At 41.7% G+C, this 22,324-nt stretch overlaps 1 protein-coding gene across 5 annotated transcripts in view; it reads right to left on the bottom strand.

The window, feature by feature from the left end:
• The window catches only part of RNF38 (ring finger protein 38), a 133,884-nt gene that overhangs the window by 98,981 nt on the left and 12,579 nt on the right, over nucleotides 1-22,324 (bottom strand). The gene's annotated exons all lie outside the window — the stretch shown is intronic.

Genomic DNA, 22,324 nt, shown 5'->3' with positions numbered 1-22,324 from the left:
CAAGAAGGCTTTCCAGCTACAAAGCAGATGTTGGGATGCTCTAAATAAACTGATTCTTATCTAAAGCCTTCAAATGAAAGTTAACAGTATTTGATTTTTGCCTTCTGAAGTTAGTTTAAATCAATTCCCAGCCAAGCAATTCTCTTTGAAATGCCTCAAAAATCACATCCACGTATTAGACAAGAAAGCACTTTCGGAAGAAAGAGAACATTTTGAGAGATAGCAACTTTCCATTTCATGCTTCAGAACAAGATGTTGACAGTCCTTCTAATGTGGAAGAAATTATCCGTTATGATTGCTGATAACTGTGGAAACAAGTTTTTGCTGTGAAAAAGACTAAAGAATCACGGAATAGTTGAGGTCAGAAAGGGAAGGGACCTCTGAAGGTCATCTTGTCCAGTGTCTCTGCTCAGGCTGGACTACCTAAAGCAGGTTGCCCAGGATGATGTCCAGATGGCCTGTGAATATCTCCAAGGTGGGAGACTCCACAATCTCCCTGGGCAACCTGTGCCAAAGCTCAGTCACTTTCAGAGTCTCTTCATGTTTGATAAATTTTAAATAAGACCAGCACAGTTACAAAGTGGAAGACCTTGTATAACTCACTGCAAAATAAACTGAGATGTAAAGCCAAAGGTATAATCAATGTAAACAAGGAATTTACATATCCAAATGCTCTTCCTGCAGAGTGATAAAACCTGTGGCACAATTTATTTGTATTAAGGAAATTAATTACAACGCTGCTCACTATCTTTGTTCTTGTCTGTAAAAGGTATCATTCAATACAGCAATCCAATATATAAGGACTAACAACTACTGGAAAAAAAATAAAATTAAGTTTTCTGGATTAAAAATGGTTCTCTTCCAAAAAATAATTATACATATTGGTGTGCTCCTGCATCGAAGATTGTATTCCGTATGAGCTTAAAAGTCGCATTAATTTCAACCAGAAAGCCTGTAGATACCATGCTCTAAGAGGACTAACAAGGTGTCAATACTGCTCAAGAAGGGAGTCAAGTGCTATTTCTTGCACATATTGTTTGCTAGTTCAGACTGACTAAAACTTTGTTGTCAGGTCATCCATGAGTGACAGAGAGCTTAATCTGGCCTCCGTTATTTATTACTAGGCAAAATAAAGAAAGAAGGCATTTTGAGTTCAGGGTGAATTTTGCTTGCAGTCAAAAAAACTCTTTGTACCCCTCAAATGACTATATTTGATAGGAAATGAAGACACACAGAGAACCCAATTGTGCAACCTTTTCCAAATCAGCATGCTTTCTGATTCACTCCCTCCAAGAAAAAAAATGTACAACTAATGAAGTTAATTATCAAGGTATAGGGATAAGCAACTACACACACAACAGGGTATTTGCCTGGTTTTCAGTGCAGCATAACCATGATAGACACCAAGCAACACAAAGTCTACTATGTGAGGCTAGGCTAGCTGAGGGTTACATATCTTACAACATTCATTAGGAGGCTTTAAGAGTTCATGTACAAAGAGGATGCCAGAGCAAGGCTTGAAAGGTTAGGAGAGAGTAAACTGGTAGCAGCAACAAGCCCATGACACACTTCAGTTACACATGAATATACTTCTCTCCTTTACCAGCCTTCACGGAATGAGGTGTGTAGATTATAAAAAAGCTGGATTTGTCAAAGAAGCAGATGCAGAGCAGCAAGATCAGGACTCAGACTTGGCAGACAGCACAGAGACTTGCAGCAAGAATGATCACGACATGAAGAGATCATAAAAAGACTGGTATGTTTCAGCTTAGAGAAGAGGTAACTAAGGGACATGACACTTAAGCCTTAAAAACTTTTGTGTGATGAAAGTAAGTAGTAAACTCTACTCAGTCAAAGTCAATACCAAAGTCAAACTACTTATCTTCCTACAGTGGTTTGGCAACTTCAGCAATCTTGAGAAAATGTATGACACTTTTGTAGCCAGGCTGATCTGCTTCTGCTTACAATATCCACCAGAGTCAACAGTGCATTTGTTACCTGAACATCCATGAAAGCCAGGCTTGTTATCAAGGAAGAAGGAGCAAGAACTTCAACCCATGTCCTAGGCCAGCTGAGCCATCCTCCACAATCCAGTGAATATAGTGTTACTATTACAAATTACTATTACAACAGAGGGGATGGATCACAGGTTCTACAGAGGAATGAGACACTCATTTACCAAAATGCAGAACCTGCTGTTCTTGCTCGCTAACAGGTGAAATAATGACATAGACCAAACTAGGAAGGGACAATATAACCACTGCATTTTAGTAAGGAGTGCAGAAAGTCCTCTGATAAATTTACTTGACAGATGCTGCGAGGTGACTTCTTTTTTCATTATGTTTTATGGCTACCAGATTAAAGCATAAAATATCTTTAAAAAGGCATACAGGGAACTAGACCAGACATTACAAAGATACACTCCTGGCCCAGAGGCAGCCTTCCAATTTACCAGTGAATTATATCTCCTTGTGCAGAAATCCTCAACATCCACAGAGTAGGGACTGCAAACTGCACTTTTCTCAGCCATTGGCTCACCTGCTTTACTCAAAATATTAATTGTACAGAGTGCCAACCCCAGAACAGTTATGTTACCACTGGAAATCCTGAGTCATGCACAAGTTAATGTTTCATTTTTGTTTATCTCTGTTTGCCAGCATGAAGACTGAGAAATGAGATCAGTTGCATCAGGTGTCCTCTGTTCCTACTAGTTTGTTGCAGTAGAAATATTCCCGTGCTAAGCCATTAAAGCAGTTTTAAGCAGAAGGCTGAAGTATTCGGGCTGCCTTGTTTTGCAAGCACAAAGAAACACATAATTATGGATTTTTTTTTTCTTTAAAAAATACCATTCTAAGGATGTTTCTGTGCATGGCAGAGCCGAGTGCTCTGTCTGGATTCCAGTGAACAAAGCACACTGTGAGGTACATTACTTCCATAGTAGTTTTCCTTTGTAGCTGTGAGGAACTACTGGCAACTGGACAATCTACATTCCTCTGCACATTTAATAGCACTCTTAAGGTACATGGGAAATTCTGTGTTTTCTAACCACTTTTCACACCTCCTAATTAAAAGCTGATAAGCTGCTACGCAACTTGGGGACAAATGACAAACCTGTGCTGCATTTATTCCTCCATGGGGAAAGGCAGAGGGAAGGAAGAAAGTGCATGTATATCCAAGCATAAGTGTGTGTACAAGAGACTAAGATATTCAACCTCTATATTTTCTAGCAAAATTGTTACAAATGTTCTGGTTTGTCTGTTCCCAAGGGAATGCAATGTTAGATGCATGACTTTATGAAAAATAACTGAAATGTTCTAGTGCTTAACTTTCTTCAGAGGTCATAATCACACATGCACAGTTCCAGCTCAAGAGGTCTGCCAGAAGGGAGGGACAGAAAATCAATAAAGCAGAAGCTAAAGGAAAAGGAAGGATCCTGTTCAACCTGATACAAACACTCTCACTAAACGTAACAAATCTTTCAGAACAGAACCTCCTTATTTGACAAAAACAAAAGGAAGGGAGGGCATGGTGTTCATCTGGACACAATAAGAAAAATCCAATATGAGCAATTTTATGTCCCAGTTGAAGTCAGCAATACCCTTTAATCAATTGTCTAAAGTATTAGCTCATTGATTTCACCTTTCACAGAGAAAAAAACAGTATCTCAGCTGAGAATAGGCAGAAGTTTTTGAAAATACTGTAAATGTTTTGAAATTTCAGATGAGTCTTCTATAGGCTCTAAAGCAGAATCACATCACAAATGAGAAGTGAATTTCAGGAAATGGCTGAATTACTATAGCTTGCACAACATCAGTTTCAACCTCTCTGCGTTTATGACAGTGTGAAAACAGCTACATTTTCTCCTGGACTCCTAACTCAGTTACACAGAACACTCAGCACTGAGAAGGATCATTCACCATTTTATTTTTGCCACCAGTTTCAAAACAAAAGTTGCTGTTGCACTCGGCACAAGCTGCTTTTTCCCCAACTTTGACAGTACTGTTTTAATTGGTCTCAAATGCAATTAGTAATTGAACATTCAGAAGCAACTGGATCTGCAACGAGCAGAGGGCTACAAAGATGATCGGGGACTGGTGCATCTTTCTTATGAGGAAAGGCTGAGGGAGCTCGGTCTCTTTAGCCTGGAGAACAGAAGACTAAGAGGGGATCTGATCAATGCTTATAAGTATCTTAAGGGTGGGTGTCAAGATGATGGGGCCAGACCCTTTTCAGTGGTGCCCAACAATAGGATGAGGGGCAACAGGCACAGATTGAAGCACAGGAGGTTCCATCTAGACATGGGGAGAAACTTCTTTACTTTGAGGGTGACAGAGCACTGGAACAGGCTGCCCAGAGAGGTTCTGGAGATATTCAAGACCCGCCTGGACACATTCCTGTGCGATCTGCTCTGCGTGAACCTGCTCTAGCAGGTAGGTTGGACTAGGTGATCTCCAGAGGTCACTTCCAACCTCAACCATTCTGTGATTCTGTGATTACCAGCTAGCAGAACAGAAGAATAAATGAGAGTAAAGCCTTCAAAAGTACCTGCTAGCAGGTAATTGTGTTCCTAAACCAAAGTTTGGAAAGACAACCTAATGGCTACAGGAAGGTCTTGTCCTTCTGCCAACACCTGTGCATCTTTCTGACCGTAACTGTCTGCAGGACAAGGTAGTATGAATAAGAGCTCCTTCAACCCAGGTAATTTAAAAAATAATGCTGGTTCACTAGCTTTCACAGTTAAACTTACAAGCTATACAGACGGTGTGCCCTGTGGCCAGCAGGCAAGCCAGCAGCAGAGAGTCTGTATGGGCCTATGTGAGTGTACTTGTAACCTCATCAAACTTTCACTTCGAAGATAAAAATTCTCATACTAACCGTCCCACCCACTAACAGTCTCAACAGGTGAGATGCTACAGATTCTTCGTGAAACAGCTTTAAGAACATATATAACAAGAAAGGAAAGGCATTATTGGATGTTTTTCTTAAGGTGTCCACACAATGTGCCTGTGGAGTCTGACGAAAGTTTTCAAAATAATCAGGAAGTGACCCTCTACTTTCAAATTCGGTAAGTAACTCTCTCATGAGACCTGCCCAAACATCAGCATAGAGATTGGGGGAAAAATATTATATACCATGGAAGAATGAAATACAAGCTGTCTACTGCATTGTATGAAAGACCAGAAATGAAGCTTTTCACTCCAAAATACATTAGATTGCTATCAGAATGTTCATGCCACCCCACAAAGATAATAGTTTAAAAATTCCTCAGATAAATTAAACAAAAACCTCTTTGGACTAAAACTGTACATGCAATAAAATGGGCAAGCCACAGGCAAAAAACCTCCTGCAATATTATAGTAAAGTTTGACATAAATCCTAAAAGAAATAAAAGATTACTTTTGTGAATCATAAAAAAATATTTATCTTAGCGCAGCAACTACAGACTATATGCTGAGGATCCAGTATATAACATTGGAGTCATGACCTTTATATGCCAAGAACTCAGATATTCTGCATCTTGGCATCTCAAAGCACTTCAGAGGTTAGGCACCATCATATGTTAACAGTCTCTGCTTTAAACAACAACTATTTCATGACTTCAAAAGAAGAGTCACAAGAATAGCTCCCCACAGCATTCTGTTCAAGAAACCTTGACTACACAGACAGCTACGGTTGATATAGTTTTTCTTCGATGGTGAATAAATTTAAATTTAAAAATAAATTAAATAATTAAAAGGTAAATAAATTCTTAAGCAACATTTGCAGAGGACAGAAAAACAAGCATATAAGAAAGACCTACTAGTATGCACAATTTAGAAATAAAATCATAATAGTTTAAGGAAAAGTATAATTAACAAAACATTTGATTACTTCTTTAAGTCGTAATTATGAAACCTGAAATAAAATTACACTTCCAGTCCATTAACAGGAGTTTAACTGTACCCCTGAAATTGACTAATGATGCTTAACTGAGAAGGAAGAAACACATTTTGAAATGAAAAAATTCAAATGGACCCTCTTCCCCTTCCCTTTTATCATTCTTCTTTCAACTTCCTTGTTTCTGCTCTTACAATATCTTTCTGAATTCTCCACCAAAAAGCTGTTCCTAAATTCCTTAGAGTTTCTTCAGCAGTGGCACTCACCACAAAGAACAAATGCTTTTATCATGACAGCACCTTCTGCAAAGCTAGATCTCATTATATGGTAACTTCTGGCCCTGTTGTCAAGACCTAAGTAATACATTTCAGTACACAACACTTAGAAAAATTTATTTGAAACTTAATTCCCTGAAGAACTTTGCAGTCTCACTAAAATCACAGTTTTGAGTTTGCACTGAAGGGAAGAAGAATGCAAAACATCTTGCTGTTCCATGAAGGCATACAATCCAAGACAAACATACCTAGTTCAGAGAAAGCAAAGGGCACAATCCACCAAAACCATCACACAGTCCGACTGCTATAGCATTGCCCTACGGGAGTTTTCAGTGAAATAGTCCAAGAGTTGTCATTAAAGTTGGGCACTTCAAAGGCAGCAAAATCTATAAAACTGACAGCAAGGAACAAAGCCAGAAGAAAAGGCTCAAGGCATTTAGTATACTGAGGACTACTCCCACCCTTGCAATACAGAGTGCCAGCTGTACTGGTGGTACCAAGTCACTAAACCTAAACTGTCATCCTCATCATCACTGGCAGGCAGGCTCTGAAATCGTAACAGTGGTACTTAGTCAGCCACAGCCTACCTTCTGACAAACAAGCAACCAAGCACAATTTTTCTGCCTCATCTCTCTCCTGTGCACGGACAGGTTAATCATCCAGCAATTCCCCAAAATCCCTGGGAAGGCAGGGGGAAGTGCCCCGAGTCTAAGCAGCCTACCTCTATACTTACTCCCCCAAGGTTTCTCTGTGCTGTCACATTCCAGCTTGCACTCCTTACAAGATAACCTTGCAGGCAAGTTTTTAATACTGAACACCTTGTGTTATGCTGCAATACTAAAACAAGAATACACACATACATGAGCTGCCATTATGAAAGCGGAGTATTAAAACTGAAACTAAGACAGCAGTTAAATCTTTTCTGGTTTTTAACAAGGCTTTGAATAGCATTAACACAACCGACAGCACCAATAATCTAATTCCATAGTATTCTTTCTAGTCCATGCAAATACTAACAGTGCTGACTTGATTTGTAACATGTATGGCATCCTACATGTTGTTGGACAGGAGGAAAAGTTTCAAAGAGAAAAAGTGAAAAATCACAATTCAGGACAGAGTTTACTTACATGAAAGGCGTAGGCATAAATCACATTAGCCTGCTGCAGAAATTTATGATGAAAACACGTGACAGAGTTAGATACCAGTATGAAAGTCAGTGATTAGATAGGGAAGAATTATAGAATCATAGAATCATTCTGGTGGAAAAAGACCCTCAAGATCTTCGAGTCCAACCAAAACTTAACTCTAGCACTAAACCATGTCCCTAAGAACCTCGTCTACACATCTTGTAAACACCTCCAGGGATGGTGACTCCACCACTTCCCTGGGCAGCCTGTTCCAATGCCTGACAACCCTGTCCGTGAAGCTTTTTTTCCTAATTTCCAATCGAAACCTCCCCTGGTGCAAGTCAAGGCCATTTTCTCTTGTCCTGTCACTTGCTACTTGGGAGAAGAGACCAACACCCTCCAAGCTACAACCAGGCTCTTCTCGGTGACAAACAATGACAGGACAAGGAGTAATGGGTACAAACTGGAACACAGGAGGTTCCACTTCAGTATGAGAAGAAACTTCTTCACAGTGAGGGTGACAGAAGACTGGAACAGGCTGCCCAGGGAGGTTGTGGAGTCTCCTTCTCTGGAGACATTCAAAACCCACCTGGACGCCTTCCTGTGTAACCTCATCTGGGTGTTCCTGCTCTGGCAGGGGGATTGGACTAGATGATCTTTTGAGGTCCCTTCCAATCCCTAACATTCTGTGATTCTGTAATTCAGGTAGTTGTAGACAGCGATAAGGTCTCCCCTCAGCCTCCTGTTCTCCAGGCTAAACAGCCCGAGTTCCCTCAGCCGCTCCTCATCAGACCTGTGCTCCAGGCCCCTCACCGGCTTTGTTGCCCTCCTCTATACTTTCTCTAGTACTTCAAAGTCCTTCTTATGATGAAGGGCCCAAAACTGAACACAGTATTCAAGGTGTGGCCTCCCCAGTGCCGAGTACAGCAGCACAATCACTTCTCTAGTCCTGCTGGCCACACTATTCCTGATACAAGCCAGGATGCTGTTGGCCTTTTTGGCCACCTGGGCACACTGCTGGCTCATGTTCAGCCAGCTGTCAATCAACACCCCCAGATCCCTTTCCACCAGGCAGCTTTCCAGCCACTCTTCCCTGAGCCCGTAGTGCTGCATGGGGTTGTTGTGACCCAAGTGCGGGACTCGGCACTCGGCCTTGTTGAACCTCATACAATTGGCCTCAGCGCATCAATCCAGCCAGTCCAGACCCCTCTGTATGGCCTTTCTACCCTCCAGCAGATCAACGCTCCCACCCTATTTGGTGTCATCTGCAAACTTACTAAGGGTGCACTCAATCCCCTCATCCAGATCATTGATAAAGAGATCAAACGGAACTGGCCCCAATTACTGAGCCCTGGGGAACACCACTCATGACCGGCCACCAACTGGATTTGGCTCTGTTCACCACAACTCTTTAGGCCCGGCCCTCCAGCCAGTTCTTTGTCCATCGCAGAGTACACCCACCCAGGCCATGCACTGCCAGCTTCTCCAGGAGAATGCTGTGGGATATGGTGTCAAACGTGTTACTGAAATCCACAGCCTTTCCCTCATCTGCTAGGTGGGTCACCTTGTCGTAGAAGGAGATCAGGTTGGCCAAGCAGGACCTGCCTTTCATAAACCTGTTCTGACTGGACCCAATCACTTGGTTGTCTTGTATGAGCCATGTGATGGCACTCAGGATGATTGGTTCCATGATCTTCACTCGCACCAACTGTTTCTCTTGGATTATTTGGGCTTCATTCTGGTCCCCATTCCTGTCTTCCAGCTCAGGAGGCTATGTACCTGGAACACAACTGTTCTTACTACTAACAACTGAGGCAAAGAAGGCATTTAGTACTTCAGACTTTCCCTCATCCTCTGTCACTATGTTGCCCCCCGCATCCAGCAGAGGATGGAGATTTTCCTTAGCCCTGCTTTTGTTGCTGATATATTTATAGAAACATTTCTTGTTGCCTTTCACAGCGGTGGCCAGGCTTAGCTGTAGTAGAGCTTTGGCCCTTCTAATTTTCTCCCTCCATAACTTCATGGCATCCTTCTAGTCCTCTTGAGTAGATTGCCCCTTCTTCCAAAGGTTATAAATTCTCCTTTTATTCCTAAGTTCCAGACAAAGCTCTCTATTCAGCCACGCCAGCCTTCTTCCCCGTCAGCTCACCTTTCAGTACATGAGGACAGCCTGCTCCTGCACCTCTAAGATTTCCTTCCTGAAGAGAGACCAACCTTCCTGCATTCTTTTGCCCATCAGCACTGCCTCCCAAGGGGCTCTGCCAACCAGCCTTCTGAACATGTCAAAGTCTCCCTTTCGGAAGTCCAAGGTATGAGTTCTGCTGACCACCCTCCTTACTTCTCCAAGAATAGAAAACTCAATAATTTCATTACCATTATGCCCAAAGCGACCTCCAGCCAACATGCTGCCCACGAGCCCTTCTCTATTCACAAACAACAGGACGTGGTAGCCACCTTGATTAGTTACAGCCTTTCCTCAGGGTGAGTCCTTTTGCCTTTTTTCTTCCCACCAGCTCAAATGCAGATGCAAGATATGTATTCTGCCTCCAACATTTCCACTACTGCAAAAGCCCACAAGGACTCCACCCATCCTTCTTTTGTGATACTGTCTCAATGAGCAGTCAATATATTCACAAGAACGTTGTAAGAATATAGTTTACTTTGCCTCTAAAAAACAAAGTTCTTGGAGAAAGGAGACTGCCCACAGTGTGCCACCACCACATTCAGTCACATTCAGAAGACTTTTCCTCAATAGCATTGCTTGAACCTTATTCAAGAAATTTACACAGCTCTCAGGATGATTACTGCATGGAAAGGATTATTTTGTTTTCTGTTTAAAAGACTTGAGATATACTTTCTGGTGTGGCTAATTTTAAGGAAGCAGAAAGCTGATTTAGCTAGTGGACAGAACCCAAACTTCTCAAGCAGGTGCAAAAACACATGCTAAAATCGGAATACAGCAAACAGCTGGGAGCACTCCTTACAGCAAACTGCTAGATTTGTGCCAGCATTTTAAAATCTTCCAACCTCCATGCAGCTCTAGTGAAATTACAGCTTTGTACACTCTGGCTTGACAGCAAGATTACAGAGAAGAGGCAATCCCAGCAGTGGAATGTGGAGTTGACACATTCCCAGAAAGCAGGGGAAAGAGGTATCAGTAGATTCATGTCACCTTGAAGACACAGTGAGGGGTTACTATAAAAGATTCCTAATTATTCATAACTATTAAAATCAAGGCTTTTGACCAGAAATCTAATTACTTACCATTTTAAAATGGAAACATGGTTTAAGTAATTTCGTAAGTAAAAGCAGGGAGATGGGCAAAAAAAATCTGCAAGGAGATAAAAAGACAGTATCACGAGTGAAGTCAGAGGGAGATACCTCTGCTACAGACTTCTCTCCCCCTTGCCAGGCTACTGCCTCCATGATTCCAGAATATCCTCAGGACATACTCTGTTCAGGAGCAGACAGAGTAGCACGCTATCAGTAAAGCAAAAATCAGGAAACATGTCCCAGCCAGTTCCACATAGACATGCAAAGATGCTGGATGAAGTGTGGGCAGAACTGTTCAACCAAGGAGTGCTTATCCTCATCTGTCTATAACGGCTCTGCAATACTAGACAAGGACTGAAAAGTTTCAAAGCAATCCTCATTTTCTAGTCTGTTAAGAACAGTAACAGACATGACTCGGGGTCAAATGGAAGATTACAACACGATTTAACAGAATTATGACATGATTTAACAGAATTATGACATGATTTAACAGCAGCAAGTGAGGGGCAAGTAAAGTGACAGATGAAATTCAGTGCCAGTAACTACAAAAGAAGACAGACAAAGGGAAGAATAATCCCAGCAACAGTTGTGGACCACAAACTCCCTTTTGTTTCCTCTTCTTAAGTGGAAATGGTCTCTTTGCAAAGCTTCTGATAGAATTAACAGATGACCATTCTGAATCAGAAAAAAAAAAACCCACAGAACAAGACTGAAAATGTTGTACACCTCAGGGTTTGCTAGTACCTTGAAAACTGCGTCCTTTAGAGCCTGTAATCAAAGTCAGAGAACTGTGAGAAAGTAGAGCAGGGTGGGGAGGCAGGGGGAAGACACCATAGACCCGGACTCTTCAGCTGAGAACTCAGATGACTGAGTGAACATCATGAGTGCCGCAGAAAAGGTGGACAAAGAAAAGTTACTCACTGTGCCTCAAAAAAAGTCCAGTCCACTGAATACAATGCACCTGATACAACTTCCAGTTCACAAGATCCCTGACCAGGACCTTCTGAAGCTCGGGTAATATAATGGTAAGTATTACTTAGTTTGTGCCTCACTCAAACTCCATTTTTAAGCATCTACTGAGGGCCACAAGCAGCAACTAGGTACAATCTAGACTGACCTAGGACTAACCTGTATCTGACAGTGTAAGAACAATCTGTGCCAAAACCACTGTCCACCTTCCACAAACAACCCTCCAGACTTTTAAGTCAAGTTATAGATAGGTTCTAGGTTTAGGAAAGCACTTCAGTACTTTTGTGTGGCCTGAGTAAAGCTGCAAGACAGAACAGGACATCATCAGTGGGACTGACACCAGATGCCTATCAGCGTAGGAAACCCATTAACAAGACATTGTGTGGCTTACTGGGCATAAGCAGTTTTCCATAGTCCTGGTAGTCCTATCACAGACTGGTAAGTGCCTGAACAGAGCAAAAGAAACCTCCTGGCACCAGGTCAGACAGAATATATATGACACTTTTTCCCCACTTTGAAAGTAGTCTGCTTGATTACCAGTTTTTCTTTTTGCACTATTCATTTGCAGCACTGTGCAAAATACAGCCTCTCAGAGCACAACAGCAATATAAGCAAAAAGATTCTGCCCCATGAAATAATGAACATTACTTCCTGGTTCAGAAGCCACATACCAAGCCTATGATTTTCCTGGAACATGACCATGGGTCAGATGTTGATTTCTAGCAAGATACAAGGTCTGAGGAAATTCTGAACCTTCTTTAGATTGCTTAACACTTACAACATGACAGACCCTTCTGTACTCAGGTACCCGGAAACTGAAACTAGAAGAAAGAAGAGCTTATAAGGTTAGGGTTCGACAAGTTAAGAGAGAAGCAAGTAGTAAACAAAATGTTACATACATCCTCTGGAAATGTCTTTGTTTCTCTTCCTCCTCAAGACAGCCAGAGATGCTGGATGGTAAGATGAGCTGGAATGTAGGGGAACATTATTAGGAGTTAGGATTTAAGTAGCAAGGAAATAAAAAAGGGTATGTGCAGCCAAGACTAAACAATGGGAAAAACTGAACTGGAGAGAACACCTCCCAGACACAAGGTCTACCTGGGAACGGCCTAGTATTAAAAGATTCCCACTTCCACCACTAGTGGGATATTATAATTAGTTCAAAGCATCCTCTAACAAGAACCCAATACAGAGCAGCAATCAAAATACGTACTCTCAATACAGGCTGTCTCTCAGAAGCCATCAGAAAGACTGGAAGACCCTGTTTAATGCTCCTATTAGTCCTACATATAGACCTCCTTTCAAGAGCTACTTTGAGAGAGAAAAGCACAATCCAGATTATATAATACAATTAATATCAGCAGCCTGCTTCAATAAGCCATTTAATATTAGTTCTCGTAGAGTCAAATGACTAAACTATGCTCTGGATTTCTAGACACAAACAGTCACTTGTCTAACTGCCAATGTTTTCTATGTTATTTTCATAACAGAGGCAGCATCTTATGATGCGAAACTCTCCCAGCTTTTACAGGAAATTGTTTCTCTCCAATACTGGCAACCATACTACAAAGCTTATGAGAATGAACTCTTAAGTTGAAAATAACTGCGATGCTGAAATGTTTTTAATGAACAGTTCAGCTGGGGAAAAAAAAAAAAAGTGTCGTTAGGTGTTTAGTTCTGTAGGACAGATAGGACCAGGCTATTACACTTCCGTGAAATGATAACATGTTTTTGGGTAATAAAGGCAATTCAGGTTTTCTGATTTTTATTTGATAAGAAATAATATTAATCATATGCCTTGAACACAGTTTACATCATAATTTTCCTGTGCATATCATACAAGAGGCAAAAAGCACCAAATATGTAAAAGTACTGTAAGCACAGGAAGACAGCACTGAGGCTACATGAGCAAACCATACAGCAGAGCCTGGTAAAAATTACGTTCAGCAGCTGAAGTTGCTATCTACCAGCCTGCAAGCTTGTGCTTTGCACTGCTACTTGGGGTTAGGTGGGAAAGATCACTACCCTCAAAATGAGAAGCCTCTAGCTTCAGTCTCCTGAATAGTGAGGATTACGCAAAACTGCAGGTAGAGTGGAAACGAAGCTATTCTTTTTGATTAATGAACAAACTTTATCACACAAATGAAGGTAAAGTTCAAAGATACATCTGCGCATTGAGGCCACTGCATCTGTGAAACTTTTCATTCACTTTGCATTACTATAGAGCTGCACACAAAAGAAAATAAAACCTTTCCTTCCTGAAATACCAAGTTATTTTCTCTCCCCCTCCCAAGTTCCCAGGTGTATGTTCCTTCATCATTGATCCTACCTCTATCAGTAGCTCCACTTGGGGATTTTTCAAACAGCCAAAAATATAAATAAATCAATGCCATCACTGTTTACTTTTATGAAGCATTTATTTACTGTGTGGGTCTGTCCAAAATTTAATCCATATATCCTAATAGCCCTCTAAAGACTACCAAAATAGATTACTAGTTACAGCAAATAATCTTTCAGATTACTGGGGAAAAAAAAAAGATCTCTATGTTCAACACAGTAATAGCTGACAGCCCTCCCTGTCAGTGCTCCTAGCAATGTATCCAACAGGTACAATGTACGAAGAGAGGCAGAAACAAATATCACCTAGAAGTTACTAAACAGATTGTAAAAAGTGGTTGCAACCTCTTTGATTTCATTTCATGATCTCATGATAGGGCAGCACTGAGGGAAATGCTTCCAGCTCTGCCACACACTGCAGGTACACACCTGTAAGAACAGTCAGTGAAACTGGACAAGGGATTTACCTCAGTTAACACTTCATGCTAGTGCTGAACTGCAGCAGTTCATTCATCCAGCTTAGGAGCAAGGTGGTCAGAAGCCAGGTGATAACAGGCAGCTTTTTCTGCTATTGCAGATACAGCTTAAGTGTGCATGAAGCTATGACCTTAGAAACACAATTTTTAGGACATTCTTTATACTGTTTCTACATAGCTAATAAGGAGTGAATGCCTGATTCAGAGCTTAATGACGTGAACTAGAGAAAACAAACACACATACACAAACCAAATGCTTTATGAACTCTGAAAAGACCAAAGCTGTCCTATGCAACCAATGCCAGTCACTCAAAAAACTCCACAAACCAAATCAGCTCTTGCAGCCATGTCCTGATATCACCTTCCTCCTCTGTTTTGCCACAAAGATCTCACAGCCTCACACACAATACAGAGCCTGCCTAATGCTGAAACACTTCTAGAAATGGATGCAGATGGTGTTCTTTACTCTGAAGAGACTGCATCATGGTAAAAGCCTCCTGGAGGGACTACCTACCTAAGAGTTCATGAAAAGGACACACATCCACTCACTTCAGTGAAAACTTGATCCCTTTAAACATTTACTAAAATTTTCTTCAATCCATACTGATGTCTTGAATAAGCCACAGCACTTTGGAGAGGCTCAAAATGGGCCACTTTTCACTGTAGTACACAATAGATGGGTCACCTAGAGCAACACCAACTGATCCTTACAAGAGTTCTTAATCATTTCATCTTGGTACACAAACCAAATGCAACTCAGAAATAAGCACTTCCTTATACGCACACAGACAGAAGCCATTTCCCTTTCCCCCTTACTCATAAACCACATGCACTCTTCTAGAGACATGTTTTCACTGATGAGAAAAGTTTATTACTCTCTGTTCCTGCCAACAACCTTGCTGACCTCTGTCCTTACATGAAAATACATAACAAAGCTCCCTCTGTCCTTGTGTTGCATGTGACTGCTTTCTGAGGTTTACTTTGAACATCACAGCCGTGGACATTTGTCCGTAACACAGGTATTAGACAGATGTAACCCACTTAAAAGATTCTTGCAAAACACGCACAGAAATCTAGGTACTGCATTTACAAAAAAATAGACAAAGTGCAGCAATTTTATCAAATGACAGAGCAGCAGGTCACTTATATGTAGATTTTGCTGCAAATCGCACATCAGTCTGAACACCCCATTTATATAGCTGGATTATTTCTGCATTTTTGTTAGTCTTGCAGTAGCCTTCTCTGTGCTGTGCAAAAACCAAACAAAAACCAAAACAAAACCAACAAACAAAAACCCCACACCAAAACCAAAAAACCCCAAACCAACAAACAAATAAAAACACAAAGGGGACGACAACAACAACAAACCACAAACCAAAACAGCACCAGAACAACCACAACAAAAAAACCCCACGAGTTTCTGGAAGCCTTCTGGGTAAAGTTAAATATCTGAACCCACCATAAATTAAGCAAAAGACACAATGTATCAATCTCTCTCTACATCAAAAGGTTTTGGTTTAGCATTTACAATTCCAGACTTTTCCCCCATGGCAAACTTACAGTAGCCGAAGATTTCTGACTAGTGAGTAATCTAGAGAACATCAGCAGGATTCATAGCCTTTAGATCCTTCTGTATATATGCATTTCTTTATTCAAAACAATGGCTGCTCTGTAACTCATTTGCAATTTTAGATCCAAGCTATAGGACAAGGAACCCAGAAAAAATGTGTGTTTGGGATCAACTACATTATCCTTTTCAGCTGTAGAAATTTTCCAGGCAGCAAACTGCTTAAGTTATAAGTAATCACACACAAAAAAATACAAGGTGCTAAGTTCACTTTGCTCCCCTACATTAGCTTTTTCACTCAGCTCTTCATACACTTCACCGTGCCTCAGGACACCATATGGAAAGTAGTTGTGTTTCCTTCTTGAAGGACCTTTCTTGGAGTTGTGACAAAATTACGAGCTAAATTGTTTGTGTAGTCAAAGGAGAGATAAGCACATACAGACAGGCAATGTTTGCCTGCATTGGTTATCTATGTAAATAATTCCAGATCTCTATTTCAGGTCATGTTGTACTGGGTTTACACAGCAAGGTTTTGGTAGCAGGAGGCTATAGGGGTGGCTTCTGTGAGAAGATGCCAGAAGCTCCCCTATGGCCAACAGAGCCAATGCCAGCCAGCACCAAGACAGACCTGCTGCTCACCAAAGCTGAGCCAATCAGCAATGGTGGTTAACACCTCTGTGAAAAACACACTTAAGAAGGGGTAAAAATGGCTGTGCAACAGCAGCCAAGAGAGAAGACTCTACTCCGCAGACACCAAGGCCAGTGAAGAAGAAGGGGGAGGAGGTGCTCCAGGTGCCAGAACAGAGAGTTCACTGCAGCCCATGGTGCAGAACACAGCAAGGCCGGCTGTCCTCTGGCAGTCCATGTGGGTCCACGGTGGAGCACAGATCCACCTCCAGCCCGTGCTGGAGCACAGATCCACCTCCAGCCCATGCGAGACCAGACAGATGCGCCTGAAGGAGGCTGTGACACCATGGAGAGCCCATGCTGGAGCAGGCTCCTGGCAGGACTTGTGGACCCATGGAAAAAGCAGCCCACGCTGGAGCAGGTTTCCTGGCAGGGGACCCCTGCTGGAGCAGTACATTTCTGAAGGAGCACACCCTGTGGAAGGGTCCCATGCTGCAGCAGCAGTTTGTAAAGAACTGCAGCCCAAAGGAAGGACTCATGTTGGAGAAGTTCATGAAGAACTGACTCCCATGGGACCTCACACTAGAGCCAGGGAAGAGCATGAAGAGGAGGGAGCAGCAAAGACAACATGTAATGAAGTGACTGCGAGCCCCATTCCACATCCCTCTCTGCTACACAGGTGGAGAAGCTAGAGAAGTCCAGAGTGAAGTTGAGCCCAGGAAGAAGGGAGGGGTGAGGAGAGGATGTTTTAAGATTTATTTTTCATTATCCTACTCTGACTTTTGATTGTCAATGAATGAAATTAATTTCCCCAAGCTGAATATGTTTTGCCAGTGACTGTACTTACTGTGTGATCTCCCTGTCTTTATCTCACCCCATAAGCCTTTTGTCATATTTTCTCACCCCTGTCCAGTTGAGGACAGGGAGTGTTAAAAGCGGCTCGGTGGGCACCTGGCATCCAGCCAAAGTTAACTCACCACAACATGATAACCTTCTTTCTGCACAGGATTTCATTTTAGTTGCCATAGTTTCTAATTTTTTATGTTGTGCGCAATGTAACTGCACTCTTGAATTTTCTTCAAATCTCCTAATTCAGCAACAGGCTACAGAAGTAATCAGCTCTATTTTTCTTTCTAGTGGATTTCTTAGTGTTTCCCTCACTATAGTTGCCAGTTCTCAACTTCTGGCATTTTTTCTTTGAACTTAGTAAGTTCACATTTCCTGGTGGTCTTGCCTGGCTAGTTATCACCCACTCTCACTCTGTTCCATCAGGAGTTCCCACAATCCCATCACACTCTTACCTTTCTCAAGCAAATAAGACCCAGCTCTCCCAAACACTCCTATTACCATAGCTCCTTGTGCTCCAACTGATACTCACGGTAACATCTGAAAGCAAAAGCAGCAACACAGATGCACGTCAGCCAGTACCTGTGACATAACCACATAGCTCAGCAGGTTTCAGTTGTTTATCCAGCAGCTTAACAGCAAAAACACCCATTTGAGTTCAAACTCTATTAGATACACAAAAACTTTGAAAAAAAAAGGCAAGTTACTGCAATTATACCTAGTCTATGTGGTCATTTTAAGTGACTAACTCCTGATGGTGACTGCTATTACCAGGATCTAGACAACTGAACACAGTACTACTTTTGCTTTTAATGAAGGCATACCTCTATAGAATCCAGGTACAAAGGGCTCTCAGATTTACGCACTATGTATATACATAGATTTAAAAACATATGTATAGTCTAGTTTACTTTCAGGCATATTTCAGTTGAACTGGAAGAGAAGTATCTAAGCAACCAGGTCAGCCAGCCCCAATAGCAAGTTATTAGCTAGTAGAGTTAAATATTGTCAACAAATTTCACAAAAGAACCCTGTAAAGTTTACAATGCCTTCAACATACATAAATCTAGGATGACACAGAGCCAGTTTCCTCCTTAGCAGTACATCTTTTTATACCTTAAATAATGCAGTGAAGCAATCAGAAGTCAAGGAATGTGACCACTGCTAACTGTTGATTGTTTTAAGAGATACAGAGGTGACCGGTTTAGATACTGAGGTATGTTCCCAAAAGCACAGGGTGTTTGTCTCTAGCAGCAAACAAACAACTGAAAACATGCAAGGCAGAAGAGAGTTAGAACCTAAGACACTGGATTTATCACCAGTTGTGCACATTTTGAACTTTCAATGCCTCTTTGAGAGCACCACTATGCTAATAACAGTAGCGAGTGGGAAAATAGAGATTATTCAACAGAAATGTATATGTATATTTAAAGGAGACTTTGAATGAACAATGACCTTGTGACTTGTGAGATATCCATCTTTGCTTTGGCACACTACCATTTTCTCAGGGCTGCTCCTACTTCAACAGCCTCTGGGCCATCTCCAGAAGCGAAGGAAGCCTACCAGTAGCCTCTCTCTAGTAACAGAGAACAGCCACTGGACTTTTGGAAGTCTACAGGAATCATGTCTCTTGGCTCCCACCTTCCAAATACACGTTGCAGTACAGGAGCACTTACGCCTCCTTCCTCATAGGCATAAAGCAGTTAAATTAACAAACACAGACCAACAGGTCACAGATCAGTTCTATTTTCATGCTACTTGATTTGCAAAGTTGAAGCATGTGTGTTCATCATTGATGAAGAGAATTACGCCTACACTTCTGGACACAGTACAGCAAACCTCCTGAAAACCTGTCTGCATCTGCTCTATTTCACAAAGTTTTCTGGAACGTAACATCTGCATTGCCTAGGTGAGTACACTTAGAATTTACGCTCTCACTACCCAAGTTTTTGGAACACAAAATATGCCATATCCAGAGCAAAACTCCAGGAATTCAGACCTAACAAGAGATCAGACTGCCACATTTCTTTTTTAAATATATGCACCATCTACAATCCACTTCACCTTATTTTTGTGAGTCATAAGTTCATAACAACAGCAGTTTGCTTCCTTGATAACACCATAAAAACCAAGTTCTAAGCCCAGTTTTCTAGTGTTCATACAAAATTTTCACAGGGAGTCCAAGCAGTTGGAGCAAGACAACGTTTTGTTTAGCAGAGCTCAGATCACTTCCACATCCCAGAAACATGTATCCTACTGGTGCTTCTTCAACCTCAGCCTGCTAGCTGTATTTTCCATTGAGACCTCTGGACAGCCCTTGAGAACAGGTATCTATATGTCCCAGTTTTCCCTCTCCTAAGGCTACGTGATAGCTCTCCCATTTTGATGCCACTGTTCCTATGACAACATAAACAGCTCTAGTGGCCACAAGAACGCTGAAGAAAATAATCTGCAAGAGGTGCAATGCAGCCCACCAAAGCATTTTTATTACACTTTGAAATTCGTTCTTTCAGCAATAGCCTTGAAAAGGACAAGCTTAATTGGATTGGGAGGTAGCAAAAGCAATGGAAAAGCCTGGAAAACAATAAGATCAATCCCAGAAGTTCCAGTGTGACTTGTCAAAAGAGCTGAGAGGAGCACAAAATTTTCGAACACAAGGAACAACAAAACCAAGACAGCAGAAATTAGGTGAAGCAAGAGAAAGGCATAAACCATGAATGTCTTGTAGAACACAAAGACTACCAGGGCAAGGAGGCTGAAGCACTCCAAAAAGGCACCACCTGGGCCCCCAACATGGATGGAAAATTCTTTTCAATACCAAATAGAACATAACTTCAAATTTCAAGCATCTGTGAGCTGGTGGTCTACATGAGAGGACAGGCAAGTGTATTGGTAAACAGTGATTCTCCAGGTGCACTGTGTCTATAACTCAAGAACAATGGGGTTATCAGGCCAAAAAGTTCTTACCAATTACTTTGTTTCTCAGAACAGGACAAACTCTCCACAATGAGCAATTCAAAGTCAATTTCTTGTCTGCAAAGACCACCTTTGCCACTTTAGCTATTGATTAAGTTAGCATAGCCTAACCTTCTAGCACAGACGAAACGTAAGCAATAACTCCAAAGATGCTGGATAATAAAATCGAAGCATGTCAGTACACAGACATCCAACAACAGTCATCTCAACTGTTCTAAAACATATTTAAGTATTTTCACCTATTGCTGTCTACAGAGATCATAAAATCTTCTGTGGTGATTCTAGGCCCTCTCTCTACAGAGGTGCAACAAACCTTAGCCAGCATTTCTTCTCCAAATTGCATAAACTCAAGATTTTTAGAACATCAAAATTAAAAATAGTTCAGCAGGCAATCATTTTGGCATCTCTTTGCTAGACAATCTGCCTTAATTTGAAAATCTCTAGAGAAATAAAAGGCCCCAAAACCAGACATGGTACCTTGAAAACAAAGTTCTCCTATGGCCTTGTACAATTATAGAATGCTTTCCAATGCTTTGCTTACTGATGCAGACTATTAGACTTCTTTGCTAGTCCTCTTTTCGTTGCTATTAAATTTGAGGGAAAAAACAAAAGGTAAAAGAGCAAAAAAGGGAGAAACACAAAGGTAAGGAAGACCTAAGCTACTAGAAATGTTTGTCTCTTTGGGGCATCAGTGCCAAACAGAAAATGCAGCATCCAAAACATAGCTGGTAGGAAACAAACACTTGACCTAACACGGAAACGTAATGTTAAAGAATAATAAATGAAACAAATGGCACAAGTCTTTGCTTCAAAATGCTTTAAGGCCACTTTCGTCTCAATCTAGCTGGACACTCAGGAACTTCAGAAAATTCTGGTATCCTCTTTCAGCCTCACTGCACATCTTGCCACACAGCCTCTATGCAGCTGGTTAACAACAGATACAGATGACACTTCAGTTAATTCACATTAAACAAGTCCATAACAATATGGGCAATGCATTTACTCTGAAAATTCTCTTTTATAGCACTGATGTTTTAAGAGTGATTCTCAAAATAAATCAGTAGTTACAGGAGCAGCGGAATTAATGAAAAGTAGTTTTCACGGATTTTTGTTCTGTATTTTTATGCTCCCTCCCTGCAATAACGCAGTTGCCCTCCAAATGTTTACAAGTTCCATTCCCTGCAATTCATTTTGTTTCCTTAGTCCTTTATACACTCCATTATTTCTTATGTCCCTCTAAGAGAGACCATACCCTGCAGCTGTCTGGAAGCAGATCACTGGCTAACTGCCCAGGAACTACCTATGTCCATGGGTCAGTAAGCCAAAAAGAACAGCATCAGCTCCCTCTATAGTGTTTTCTTCAGAGAACAGACTAATTTATCTGCTACTTAACCACTGATTTCTTACAGTTCTTTTTAAGAAATGAGAAAGCCTCCATCAGGTCAGGAGCTATTTACACAGAAAGAGGACTAGAAGAACAAGCATCACAGCTTTACAGAGAATGCCAAATTCACACTCACAAGTGAAGGCAATCTGAGGAGGTAATTGTGGCAGTTGCACGTCCCCTGAGATCCGGAGCCTTCAAGAGGGCAGCTGATGGCTCTTCAGCACCTTTTGTGCCCCACTGTTCCTGTCCCCATGTACACACCTAGGATGGTGCTGGCAGTCACATCTTGCCCCACTGGGGGCAGGGTGACTTCACCTCCCCCCGGCTGGGGGGCAAGAGGGGTAGGACCCTCAGTTAATCGACAGGGTCCTCAACAAAGGAGGTGCCCAGAGAAGCTGAGAAGCTTCTTGACCGTGTTGTAATGACCACAGCCAGATCTGACCAGACTACAAAATTAGGTCCTCGCTGAAGACCCCCTTCAAGTGGTCTTCTCAGAGCAGCGGGTCTGTGAACTGGAGCCCTCCCCTTAGCCTAGGACACTGTGTAAGGAGACTTCCCAGGATTGAGTGTGCCTCACCTCCTCCTTT

This window comes from Caloenas nicobarica, chromosome Z, assembly GCF_036013445.1.
Source record: "Caloenas nicobarica isolate bCalNic1 chromosome Z, bCalNic1.hap1, whole genome shotgun sequence".
Taxonomy (NCBI): Eukaryota; Metazoa; Chordata; class Aves; order Columbiformes; family Columbidae; genus Caloenas; species Caloenas nicobarica.
Note: the sequence above shows the minus strand (reverse complement) of the source record. Positions and strands in the feature narration are given on the sequence as shown.